At 40.3% G+C, this 12,183-nt stretch overlaps 2 long non-coding RNA genes across 2 annotated transcripts; both read left to right on the forward strand.

Moving 5' to 3' along the window:
- Positions 1 to 622: 622 nt before the first annotated feature.
- Positions 623 to 3,967, forward strand: LOC145555273 (uncharacterized). The gene is made up of 2 exons (XR_014091378.1): positions 623 to 2,164; positions 3,654 to 3,967. It is a non-coding gene; the product is annotated as an uncharacterized LOC145555273 (long non-coding RNA).
- Positions 3,968 to 4,481: 514 nt separating this feature from the next.
- Positions 4,482 to 5,980, forward strand: LOC145555272 (uncharacterized). The gene is made up of 2 exons (XR_014091377.1): positions 4,482 to 5,581; positions 5,732 to 5,980. It is a non-coding gene; the product is annotated as an uncharacterized LOC145555272 (long non-coding RNA).
- Positions 5,981 to 12,183: the final 6,203 nt, after the last annotated feature.

Consider the following 12,183-nt stretch of genomic DNA (forward strand, 5'->3'; position numbering starts at 1 on the left):
TAGAACCGTTTTCTGCGACTGTTCAATGTTGGATGAGTTTTATTAGAACAGGAGAATGCATTTATTGGGCAATGGTTATTTGCAGTGATATGTTGGCAATAAATTGGCAAAAAGGACTATGAATATTACGCCAGTCATTATCACAATAAATGTAAGAATTTTTTGTAATATTAATGTTAACCCTTTATTTCCCGTCCAGTTTTTAACAATAACTCAGATGGGTTCTGAAGGCAAATGGATATACAACATTTTATTCATGGGTTTCAGAGTGAAGGTGATAAATATAGTCACGTTCTTTACATTTTTATTTGCTATAAAATAAAATTATCTTACACACACAAAATATATTAAAGTAACATGACAAAAATGTGAGAAACATTCAGGGTTATCATCACTTCTTCTAGGGCAATGTAAGTCACAGCTGCCTCCCAATCCGCCCACTGGGAGTGAATTGAATCTCTTGTGAAAATATTCCTTTCATTAGAATAACTCCTACATCACACTCGCACATCTTTAAATAGTCGTAGTTAACAGCCGCAGAATAATTCCCACCACAGTGGTCATTAGATGTTTTTTTTTTCTTTTTTAATTTTCAACTCATGCCCTCTGATTTTTCATTTGTTAAGAAGCAATAAGATGGAAAGTGTGTATGTAATTTGTTTGTTTGTTACCTTTTGGGTGTGTCCCTGTAGCGGCCATTTTGACACTTCCTAAGAAGGAGGCCCACCTCAAACCCAGCCTTTTATAGAAAGTTTCATGTTTGCTGGAGTTTGATTGGCTGAGCAGTTAATTGAGAAGGCGGGGACAACCATATATAAGAAGACTGTTTGCTGTGCAGAAGAGAGACAGAGACTGAGAGAGAACAACATTGTGGGTTGTGGGTGACTTTTGCTGTGCTGATGGAGGCCGAATAAATCACCTTTGTTCATGGTACAATCTACTATGCTGAGTTTTGAGTTTTTTTCTTCCACACCACACTTCTCAGTGTAACAAGTGGTGTCAGAAGTGGGATCATTTGACGCCTGTAAATGAAGGAAGACATCAGGCCAAATGAGAGGAGTTGGACGTGGAAGAACTCGTGGGACAAAGAAAAGCCCCCTTTCTGAGATGGAAGACGGACAAAGTGGAGGAACGGCAGAGCCCGATTCACTACCTGAAGGAGCCATGGCTGGTGAAGACATTATGGAACCAGTTGTGCGGCCTAAGCAGACCATATTTGGTGCTGTGAGTAAAGAACTTTCTGAACCTGACATCTTTGATGAAATAAGAGAATTTATGCGACATTCTAAACGAACAGAAGCAATATTGTTTGATCAGATTGAACAGTTGCGCAGTGACCTGCCAAAACTGCAAAGTAATGTTTATGCTGAACATGAGCTGTCTATTGAGACTGGCTTTTCTAAAGAAGCAGCTTTTCCAAAGCGAGAGACTAGGACACTGTCTAGGCAGTCTGCCTCAGAGCAAGCCCAAGGAGCCTCTGATTACCAAGCTGCACCTCATTCTCAATCACTTGCTGCACAGCCTCAGCAGCCTATAGCACATGGAGGTCCAGCACAAAGAGTGGAACCAAACCGTGGAGGTGATCCTAGGATACCTGACTTTAAAGAAGGTGAGGATCCTGAAAGTTTCTTCATACGTTTTGAACGCATTGCTAAAACATGGGGATGGCCCCCAGCTGAATGGGCTGCCAGGGTGGTCACATTATTGACTGGAAAAGCCCTAGATGCTTATGCTGGAATGGATGAAGACCAGTCTGACTCTTATGACTCTATTAAAGCTGCTGTATTGTCTAAGTTTGATGTAACAGAAGAGACCTACAGATACCGGTTTCGAAGCTCCAAGGTACCAGTGGGAGAGAGTGTACGTGAAACCTATGGTCGGATAAAGGGACTCTACAAGCGATGGATGCGGCCTGACAGTCGGAGTAAAGAAGAGATTGGGGAAACCATCATTTTGGAGCAGTATCTACGTGTGCTTCAATCAGATGTTCGCACGTGGGTGAAGGAGAACAATCCAAAGACTGGAGAGGAAGCGGCAGACCTGGCTGAACGTTACCTGGCTGCTCACAGAGATCCTTTCAAGTCAAGAGTAGCAGAGAGACCAAGGTCTATGGAGGTGACACCCCCAGGTGCAACAAATGTGGACAATTTGGACAAGAGGGGTGGTAAGAAGCCTACACAGTCCAGGCTAAATTATAGTCTTATTTGTTACTATTGTCAGCAGCCTGGTCACAAAGCATCTTTATGTCCTTTAAGAAAACCTAAATCAGAGTTATGTGTGGTACCTTCCAAAGAACATAATTATGAACTTGCTTCTGATGGATTGATTCCACATAAACATGTAGTGGAGGTGGTGATAAATGGCAAAGCTGTAAAAGCTCTTGCAGACACAGGTAGCTCACAAACTCTGGTGAAATCTTCTGTGTTGAGTAATGTACTGCCTAACTTTAACAAACCTGTAAACATTACTTGTGTTCATGGATGTCCGAGAGAATATCCAACTGCTGATGTCACTATTGAAGTTGAAAGCCAAGCTTTTATGTTGACTGTTGGAGTGTTGAATCAGTTAGCATATGATGTGATCCTAGGAGAAGATTTACCAATCTTAGACAGTTTGGTTCAAACAAACTCTGTGGCTTATTCCTGTACTGTCATCACACGTTCCATGGAAAAGGGTTTAGAACCTCTGCCAGATGCAGGTGATGATCTGTATGAAGGAGGAAGTAAGGTCAGGAAATCAAAACGACAGCGCAGACAGGAGAAAAATAAGAACAAAAACAGGTCGAAACTTCCTGAACCTGTATTGTCATTAACTCCATGTAGTGATTTCCAGTGGGAAATGCCTAATAACTTTAAAGAGAGACAGGAAAACGATCCATCTTTGAAACCTCTCTTTAATAAAGCATGCAAAGATGGTGGAAAAGAGAGTACTGCAGAGGTTAAAGGTTTAGCAGGAGAGCCTTTTATTATAAAGGATAAACTGTTGTATCTAGCAGACATTGATGAACCCAGACTTGTTGTGCCAAAAGAATATCGTTCAGTAATTCTGCATTTGGGTCACACGGTACCATGGTCAGGACACCTAGGACAGGCAAAAACCTATAATCGTGTTGCTCAACGTTTTTATTGGCCAGGATTATATAAAGATGTGGTTGACTACTGCAAAACATGTCATGACTGTCAGTTGGTGGCCCCTACTAAAGTTTCAAACCGAGCCCAGTTGCAGACATTACCTATAATGAGTGTTCCTTATGAGAGAATCGCCATGGATATCATAGGTCCTTTACCTAAGAGCAATAATGGCCATAAATATGCATTAGTCATCTGTGATTATGCAACCAGATATCCAGATGTTTATCCATTACGTTCTCTGCAGGTCAAGCACATTGTTCGATGTTTAGTTGATCTTTTCTCCAGAGTGGGTATCCCAAAGGAGATTCTGACAGATCAGGGTACCAATTTCATGTCACAAGTGATGAGAACTCTTTATGATCAACTGGGTGTAAAAGGTATTCGTACTACCCCATACCATCCAGAAACCGATGGTTTGGTTGAACGATTCAATGGTACATTAAAGCAGATGTTGAGAAAGTTTATTGATGACACTGGCAAAATCTGGGATAAATGGTTGCCTTTTCTTTTGTTTGCTTACAGAGAAGTACCACAAGCTTCAACTGGTTTTTCTCCTTTTGAGTTGCTTTATGGGAGACAGGTTAGAGGCCCTTTGGACATGCTGAAGGAGAACTGGGTGGCTGGAGCGGCGTCCGGATCCAGAGAAGCGGCTTCACCAACAAACATCATCTCCTACATACTGCAGATGAGAGACAAACTGGAAAAGTACAGAGAACAAGTTAAAGATCATATGGAGAAGGCACAACTTAAGCAAAAGGTATGGTACGACAGACATGCCCGTGAGAGAGAGCTGAAGACTGGCCAGAAAGTCCTATTACTTTTGCCCAGTGGGCCAAGTAAGTTGCTTGCTAAATGGCAAGGACCCTACACTGTGGTCAGAAGAGCAGGACCAGTGACTTATGAAATTGTCTGTCCAGAAAAACAAAAGTCAGAGCAGCTGCTCCATGTAAATCTGTTGAAGGAGTATCATGAAAGAAATGTTCCAGAACGGGATGTGAAGCAGACCCTGATGGTACAAGATGTCCAGCCTGAGGACAGCGCCATTTTGAAAGATGGAGAAGCCGAAATGAGCCCATGCAGAGAAGTGGCCAAATCTGAAGAGGCTCCAAAGCATCTGACTCCTGATCAGTGGCGACAGCTTGGTGAGATTAAACAGTCTTTTCCATCCCTGTTTGCAGATGTACCTGGGCGAACTGAAGTTATAACGCACAAGATAACTTTGAAAGATACAACACCTGTTCGTCTTAGGCCGTACAGGATCCCAGAAAGAATGATGGATTCACTGAAAAAAGAGGTCCAGATGATGCTGGAAATGGGAGTGATAGAGCCATCAAGAAGCGAGTGGTCAAATCCCATTGTGTTGGTTCCTAAAAAAGACTCAAATCAACTTCGTTTTTGTTCTGACTTAAGAAAGTTAAACAGCATTTCCTGTTTTGATTCGTATCCCATGCCACGTATTGACGAGCTCCTGGAAAGACTGGGGAAGGCTAAGTACATCACTACCTTAGATTTATGTAAAGGTTACTGGCAAGTGCCTTTGGAGCCATCCTGTAAAGAATACACAGCCTTTCAGATTCCAGGAATGGGTCTATTCCATTACACTGTTCTACCCTTTGGTCTACATGGAGCACCAGCTACCTTTCAAAGGTTGATGGACATTATCCTTGCTGACTGTTCAGAGTTTGCGGCTGCCTACTTGGATGATGTTGTGATCTACAGTGAGACCTGGGAGAATCACCTACAGCATTTAAAGGCTGTAATGGAAAGGGTCCAGAATGCTGGTCTGACTTTGAATGTGAACAAGTGTGCATGGGCACAAGAGGAAGTAAAGTATTTGGGCTACATTGTTGGCCGTGGACAAATAAAGCCACAACTTGAAAAAGTAAAAGCCATTCAAACAATTTCCAGACCTCAAACAAAGAAGCAAGTAAGATCATTTTTGGGCTTAGTTGGGTGGTATAGAAGATTTATACCCCATTTCTCAACTTTAGCAACCCCTTTGACTGAGCTGACAAAAAAGTCTACTTCTAAAATTATGTGGAAGGAAGACTGTGAACATGCATTTCAATCTTTAAAGAAACTGATTTGTCGAGCTCCTGTTTTACAGAGTCCTAACTTTTCCAAGCCGTTTGTTGTTCAAGTGGATGCTTCAAATGTTGGTCTTGGAGCAGTGCTGGCCCAGGGAGAAGCTGGTAAAGAAAAACCTGTCCTTTTCTTAAGTAAAAAACTGTTTGATCGGGAGAAAAAGTACTCCACAGTAGAAAAGGAAGGACTCGCAATAAAGTGGGCTTTGGACTCTTTAAGATATTATCTCCTAGGACGGGAGTTTACTTTGCAAACTGATCACAGACCTCTGAAGTGGATGCAATCCAAACAGCATCAGAATGCCCGTATATTACGTTGGTGCCTTGCCCTTCAGCCATACCAGTTCACCATACAGCATTGTCCAGGTAAGAAAAATCTTATTGCTGACTACCTTTCTCGTTTGCCTGAGTTGTGTAAACCAGAAGGGGAGGAAGTGAGTAAATGTTAAGAAGCAATAAGATGGAAAGTGTGTATGTAATTTGTTTGTTTGTTACCTTTTGGGTGTGTCCCTGTAGCGGCCATTTTGACACTTCTTAAGAAGGAGGCCCACCTCAAACCCAGCCTTTTATAGAAAGTTTCATGTTTGCTGGAGTTTGATTGGCTGAGCAGTTAATTGAGAAGGCGGGGACAACCATATATAAGAAGACTGTTTGCTGTGCAGAAGAGAGACAGAGACTGAGAGAGAACAACATTGTGGGTTGTGGGTGACTTTTGCTGTGCTGATGGAGGCCGAATAAATCACCTTTGTTCATGGTACAATCTACTATGCTGAGTTTTGAGTTTTTTTCTTCCACACCACACTTCTCAGTGTAACATCATTGCATCTCATTTCTTCTTAATAAAACGGCTCAGATGTGCGTTGTCTAAACAGGTCTCCAGCAGCAAAGTGTTATTCTCTCTGTCCTTGACTTTGTTACTTTTACAAGTCAGAAGATCTATTAAACACTCCCCCACCACACATACCCACACAAACACACACACACACAGTCCATCTCCACAAGGACTTTTCATTGACTTCCATTCATTTTCATTCATTCTGTAGCCAAACCCACCAAATATGGTGGGAACATAGGACACCTTCCACTAATTGTACACAAGTTTTATCCATTTAGCACTTTTCTTTTTTCTTTTTGTTATTTCAAATAGAGGAATGTCCATTCCGGTTTTCATGCTATAACCCCAACTTGGACTATAAATGCATTATCATGCATCATATGCTCAGATTTATGTTCAAAAATAGAATAAGAAAGTTAATTGGTAGAGTACATAGTTCCTGACTTTGAGATCCATAAGGGACCTCACAATGTAATACTTGATGGAAAAAAATATGCCCTGTGAGGTGAGAAATGCTAAAACACACAGGTACACACACACAAACATCAGGGAGATGTTATTTGAGGTCAAGTGATTCAGTAAATTAGCAGGTTCTTTGGTGATCTCATGTAAAAGAATGAATTATCACGTGAAGCTTGTGAAATGTTGCCAACAACAGTGATGCCTGTTGACAGTACAAAAGAATACAATTAACCGCAGGTGATCCCGACTGCTACAGTTTAAAGCATCGAAGCAAATAGCTGCCTCCATCAGCAGGAGTCCAGCCATTTAAAAAGAGTTACGAAAGAGCAGATTCATCAGGTATGGTTGTCGTTGCAGAGAGAAAGTCACTTAATGCATGTAATATAGTATATCCCATCATGGACTTTGGCTTGCAGTTCTATTACACTCTTATTATTTTTGCGCCAATGGCCTTGGCGTCTACGTCAGAGTGCAAACTGTGTCTCCTCTCATCCTTGGAGATGTTACTATGGGGACAAAGGTAGTGGAAGGAATGCAGGCTGATGGTGTATTGCTGCGCAAATGAGTCTGTGTATGTGTGTGTGTGTTGAAGCAGATGTGATGGCCTTATATGCAACGCTCTGTAATGTAATGAAATCATCGCCTGGATGGATTGTAGCTCAGGGCGTATAGCTTGCAGCTCCGTGAAAGTACATTTTCAAATGATTTGAGAATTTCTGGAGCATTTGAGGCTGAGCAATGCAGGAAAGGGTGATCTGTGCAATGATTGTAGTGCCATTACTGCAGGGAACAAAGCCAAATCGCAACTTGGAGGAGAAGTCTTGATTTTGATGCTTTTGACGTCACCTTCTTTGCATCCAATAGTCCAAATAAGTTTACATTAAAAAGAACTCAGTGTTTTGAAAAAGTGTAACATCTACAGATCTCTGTAGTTTACATGGATTTAATGTGAAACACCAACAGAAAACAGTGTTTCTTTTTAGTGCACAAAAATGAAATCTTTAAAGTTTGACATGCTTTCATGCTTTGCCCTCCTTCACTCACTTTGGGCTGGTTTCTAACAGCTTTTGCACATAAAGAGACTAAACCTTTTCCTCCTGGTCTTTGAAAAACATCTTAAGCTTAGTCAGATTGCATTGAGAGTGTCTATAGACAGTACTTTGTGTTCTTGTAGATTCACATTTGAATTTGTACTTGTACTAGCTGAATTACTTTTTCCAGTCAATTCTGACCAGTGGCATCCACCCTGACCAGACTTTTTTGCCAAATAGTGGCGGCTAAAATCATGCGAGTGAGCACAGAGCATCATCTCAATGGATTTCACTATGTGTGAGTTCTGTCTCCTGCAGCATGTCAGAGTTCTGGGTGAGGCTCTTCAAAGAGCCGCGAGAACGAGGTAGGCTGAGACTGAAACAGGGGAGAATTGGCTCCTCTGTACTAATCAGCCCAGCGGATGAAAACGCACAGCTTGTGAGCACCACACAGCCAAAAATGATCATTATAATAGGAAAAAGTTCTTTACAAAGCAAGTGTGTTTAAAAAAAAAATACGGATGGCTTGCAGCTAGTAAAACCTACCAGAGTTTGCTGCGCCTAAAATATTCACAAAGCATGCTGAGCTGACAATATGACAGTTTAGGGAAAAAATTGGAGGAAAAAAAAAAGGGAAAAGATTTTATGCTGAAAAACATGGCCTTATTCTGGGTTTATTCACCATCTTCCCTCCTGCGTGGATGCCTTTGAAAACAGGGATCTGGCCACTGCTCTTAGCTTTTCTTGAAGCTTAGAACACAAAGTTTGGAAATCCACATGTTGTTGAAAGAAATACTTTATCCTGCCATCTCCAACTCCCGGTGATGTTTTTGGTTTTCTGGCAAAAGGCTAAAAAAGATGAACTAGATCGGTTGCACCAGGCAAAAGAAGATTACGTTAGGGGGCTGGAGAAAGAAGAGGTGAAGCTGCACACAAAGTAGTCAGAGAGACAGTTTGTCTTCTGTCAAAAGGTGGAGTTTTAATTTTTAAATCATTTCTCCCCCCCCCCTTCACTTCTGTGATATACAGCATCAAACGAGCTTTTCAACAAGAACGCTGCTTTGGTCTATAGTTTGACTCGGAGCAGTAACACAAAAGCTTAGCAAAAACAAAGATTTTTGTCCACATGCCAACAGTTCCTAGCTAGAAAATGTGAAATACTAAGAAGCTAACTGTTAATGTTTGATACCAAAAAGGTAAACAATATAAAAGATTAACTACAATTGCTTTGGCTGAACCTTTAGCTTAGCACTCTTTAAGTTCTGCTAAAGATGGATTTTGCTTGTTCGTGTTGAATTTAGACATTGATTTTAAATAAATTTTTTGTTGGAATGGAAACCATGCATTGTACATGCAGATATATTTTCAAAAACAGAAAAAAAAAATGCTAGAGTAACGTTGCTAGTAGTTTTTATTTACTTTATTTCAGAAACCCAACTGGTTATTAGTGTTAAATCTGTAACATTTGACCTCTAAATTGAAGTTACTAACAAGGATAACCACCCAAAAAGGCAACACTATTAATCTCTTCTTATTTATTCGTAAACACCGGACAGAAAATCACGCCAAGTTAAGCAGAACTAGAAACAAATCACAAGCACACTTAAATGAAAAAAGTATTCTTTGATAGCCAAGGTCTTTTGTAGCAAAATAATGTGCCCAATCACAGGTAAAATTATTTATGGAGAATTTGGAAGTGTTCACCTTGCCTCCAAATTAGCTGTCAATACAGTTGAACATCTGTGGGTTGTGCTTGACAAGTTGAATGCATAGCAAACGTAACCCTTCTGGGTTTTTGTGAATTCAGCTAAACCAGTGGTTATAATCCTATGCCTGATTGGTATCTGTCTAAAAGGGTTAAAACTCTACTTAAAACAAGTTTTATGAAAAGAGCCACTCATTCCGCTACTTGCATTGTTCTGTCAATAAGGCTCTGCCCCATAATAATCACAGAGAAATGCTTAAAAAAATAAAGGGAAAGAAATGCAGTACAGAACAAATGCAGACATGTTTTATTTTTATGCTACAGTAAGTGATGGGAACTGTCATTTCTTTCAGAAAAACAAATTATGGGTTTCATTTCATCGTCACAACAGCTGGTTAATTGAAATCTCCATATTTGCATAACCTGCTCATCAACCATCATCATTTAATGATTTATATTAGTAGTACTGACTCCATTGTGTCTCATCACAGCCAAACATGCACCTCTTCATACCCCTTGATGCTGTTGTGGCCCTTTAAAATTAATGCCACGCGTAGAGATTCAAACTGAATGCAGAGTTTTTCTTCTACTACAAAATAGAGCAGGTGGATAATCACCAGTGCCCCACAAAAAGCTGGGTCTCTAATGATCAAATCTTTGTGCGGGCCATTATGCTGTGATTCTATTGAAACACCATCAAATATCCTGTCACAGCCACCTGATATGATGATTTCAATTACTGGTTAGATCTGTTGAACACTGTAATAACACTGCTTCTGAATGTGTGGGCGTGTGTGTGTGTGTGTGTGTGTGCGTGTGTGTGCGTGTGCGCGCAGATGATGGGTGGGATGCAAATTCAACAGTTACTGTCAATCAACTGCAGGTACATCTCAAAACAATTTTAATATTGTGAAAAAATTACATATTTTTAAGACTGCTGAATCTAGACTGACACCCCTTACAAAGAGGATAAGCTACAAAAGGTCAATGCTAAAGGAGCTAGTTGTTCACAGTGTTACAACCAAGCATATTCATGAAAAGTTGAGTGGGAGGAATAAGTGTGATAGAAGAAAAATGTGCACCTTCATAAGAAGTGGACTGAGGCTGGAGTCAGCGCATCCACACCCACGACATACTAATCCTTCACATGGACTCCAAATTATATATTCATCAGGTCAAGCCACTCCTGAATCAGTGTCGATGTGAGAAGCATCTTTAGCTGAGGAGAAAAAGAACTGAACTGTCACTCAATGGTCCAATTGTCAGATTAAAGTTTAAAATTCATTTGGAAATCAAGGTTCAAAAGTCTGGAGAAAGTGTGAAAAGGTGTAGAATACATGTCGCTTGAAGTCCAGTGTGACGTTTTCACAATAAATGATGACTTGAGATGTCATATCCTTTCTGGTGTTGGTCTGTTGAAGTCCATAGTCAACACAGACATGAACCAGGAAACCTTAGAGCACTTCATGCTTCCTTCTGCTGGCAAACTTTATAGAAATATTGATTTCAAATCTCTTCACACTGCAAAGGGTATCAAAAAGGTTGGCAAGGAAACTCCCCAGATCGGAACCCCATAAAGAATCATAAAGACTAAATATTTTCAAAATGAAGATCAGAGACACCAGGTCCAGAGTCCACAAATGACCTGAAGTTTTAGTTTTTGAATTGAGAGAAAAAAATGTTATTTTACACCATATTTAATATTTTCAGATGAATCTGTGTTCATGATCAGGAAACTGCTGCATTCAGTTTGTGGCAGCTCCATCAATAAAGGGAAAAAACTGAATGCATACGTTTCTTTACATATACAAAGTGAGCCACAATAGAGTGCATGGTAATGAACTACTCAATTACTTTCCTCTCATCTGAGATTTGGACACTGAGGTACAAAAACCTCAAGTCATCCTGAATCACGTTAACTCACTCCTGTCAATGTGGAATTAGCAGTGGCTTTCATCAAGCTTACCCAAATTTCACTTCTTCAGTTTATCTCAAAGAATGACCTGAACTTCAGTTCATTTCAGCTGCTTGTATAAGGAAGATAGTTCTTCCTTGTGCATAGCTTCTGAAAAGTGTAAAGAAACACCTTTGCTGTTTATATTTCACACACAGGAAACATACCTGTCAACATTCAGTTTAAAGTACAAAAGAAAATTTAGAAGAAAACCGACTGAAGTAGAAGTTTTTCTCTGGGCTATGAAGCGGTATGTATAGCCGTAGTTCATAGTTCAGGTCCTGCAGAAAACACGAATGTCAGTAAAACAAGAAAAGGAGTTATATTATTTTAATAATGTCGCCAGGGAGGCCATGGCACAGCAGGAAGAGGAATAGTCCTCCAAAAGCAAGGTCGGCAGTTTAATCCCCAACCTCTCCAAGTTGAGTTGTCCTTGAGCAAGATGCAGAACTCTACAATACACAGGGTGGGACTGCACAGCAAAGTGTTATATATGTGTAGAATACAAAACGCACGTGTGTGTGTGTGTGAAAGAGAGAAAGACAGAGAGAAACAAGTTGTGAACACTTTATAGAACTACTTGGACATTTTAAAATTACCTATAGGCACAACAATTTTCCATTTTGATCAATTCCATCCAAAGCAAAACTTGACTAAAAACGTGAATCTTGAAATGGTGCAAGAACAAAAATGGTTTACCAAAACCAATGCAACATATGACTTGGCACACAAAAAATTCATTTGTTAACAACCAAATAAAAAGATCAGTAGGTATTCAAGACCAAAGGTCCAATCATAATTTCCGAGCACCAGACTCAAAAACATTTGGGATTTGCAGCAGGACAATAATCTGAACCACCCCAGCCATTCGGTCTCCGAGAAATTGATTGGAACAAAGGTTTTCGGAGTGGCCTTGTCAAAATCTGAAATTGAATCCAATTGTAATGATGTGGCATTAAATTAATTCTCAAGCACTCTCTG

Source organism: Poecilia reticulata, chromosome 2 (assembly GCF_904066995.2).
Source record: "Poecilia reticulata chromosome 2, P_reticulata-male-v2, whole genome shotgun sequence".
Taxonomy (NCBI): domain Eukaryota; kingdom Metazoa; phylum Chordata; class Actinopteri; order Cyprinodontiformes; family Poeciliidae; genus Poecilia; species Poecilia reticulata.